Source organism: Haplochromis burtoni, unplaced genomic scaffold (genome assembly GCF_018398535.1).
Source record: "Haplochromis burtoni strain Fernald_Lab_line unplaced genomic scaffold, NCSU_Asbu1 Contig_278, whole genome shotgun sequence".
Classification (NCBI taxonomy): domain Eukaryota; kingdom Metazoa; phylum Chordata; class Actinopteri; order Cichliformes; family Cichlidae; genus Haplochromis; species Haplochromis burtoni.
In genome coordinates this window covers 61,127-62,766 of record NW_024582639.1, presented here as the reverse complement: position 1 = coordinate 62,766, position 1,640 = coordinate 61,127, and positions in this window count along the sequence as shown.

Sequence of the window (1,640 nt, the reverse complement as noted above, 5' to 3'; positions counted from 1 at the left end):
ACTAATAAAATAAAAATGAACAAAATAAATGTTTATTAAGCAATTTTGATAGGAAATTGCTTAATTTTAGAAATGTTTTTGCTCTTTTTTGCTCTATAAAATAGTTGTTTTTTTTAGAATCATTCATCTTAGCAGTGGGATTTACATGAAAAGAGAAACAAATTAAGTTTGAGTGAAAATGTAAATTCTTTGCACTCTCTGGTCGACTGACTCAGTGAATCAAATGACTCAAAAAACCCGATTCACTTTGGTGAGTGACTCATTAAAACTCGATTCAGTAAAAAGAATCAAATTTACCATCACTAATAAACAAAAAACTGAAGCTCAATCACAAAACCCAAGAAAATAACCTGGAAAATAACTTTTGGGAACCAGACATCATTATCTTACTCTTTAAAAAATACAAGTCAAGACAAAAACCCAAAACATGACGGTGTGTCTGAGGGAAATAGTATGGCGTTATTTACACAAGGACTACTAATGGCACTGAGAGGAACAAGACTTGAGGTTTATGACAGTTAATTTTGCAGACCTGATCCCTGTCTTCAAAGTGACCATTTCAAAGGCAACAAGATCACAAGCGCAATAAATTTGGTCATGCTGGAGTCGCCAACCGTTGTTTTTGTTTGCAGTACATATTTCGCTTGGACTTGCAGTCGTAATCTCTCTCTGCCTGATCAGCTCTTTACCCTTAAGTGGCCTTAAAGCAATTGATGTAACTAGTTGAGGAGCCTAGTGTAGAGTTGACCAATGTCGGTAAGCCCTGTCACCCATTTAAAAAGCCTGATAGTTATTACATATACAGTAACAGAAATTTGAACAAGGTTTCCTTACAGCTGCTGTGCTCACTGTTTATGTTCTGTTAATAAAAAGTATATCTTTAGATTTTAGTAATAACATTTTAATTTAAAAAAAGACATTAAAATTGGCAAAAGTACACGTCACACTTAGTTTAGCTTTCTGTCTGCACCTCATATGCTCTGCAAATGCAGTTTCCTGTCAGCCTGTGACCTAGTTTACACTCAAAGCTGGCCCTCTCTTATACATAAAACAATATAATAAGAAAATAAGCACTAAGAATATATATTTAAATCCCAACACAATACTATACTGGTGTGGTAGCCAATGTTTGCAGGTTTGACAGGTTTGTGAGTGTATACTTTATCCAAAACCTAGTGATGGTATACTCATGTTTACCACTGGGTGGCTAGCTCAGGAGGTAGAGCAGGTCACCTATTGATCTGAAGGTCAGTGGTTTGATCCCTGGCTCCTCCAATCTGCCTGTCAAGAGTGTGAATGTGCTTAATGTAGTTAGGAAGCACTCAGTTCACAGAAAGTGTGTGAATGTGACATGTTGTAGAGCACGGCGATATGACCAAAAATATTTATCACGATATACATTTGAAAATTTGCGATAACGATATAACTGACGATATAATTGACACTAGACAAAATACTTTACAACTCCATAACTTTATTGGTGCAAAACAAACAAACAAACAAAAAACCCCATCAATGTATTTTCACTTAAACAAACAGCTGTTTTTTATGTGCATTAAAGTTATATAAAAATTTAACAGTGCAAATGCAAATTCCTTGCTGACAGTTTAACCAAAAGGCATTTCCAGTGGAAATTTGCC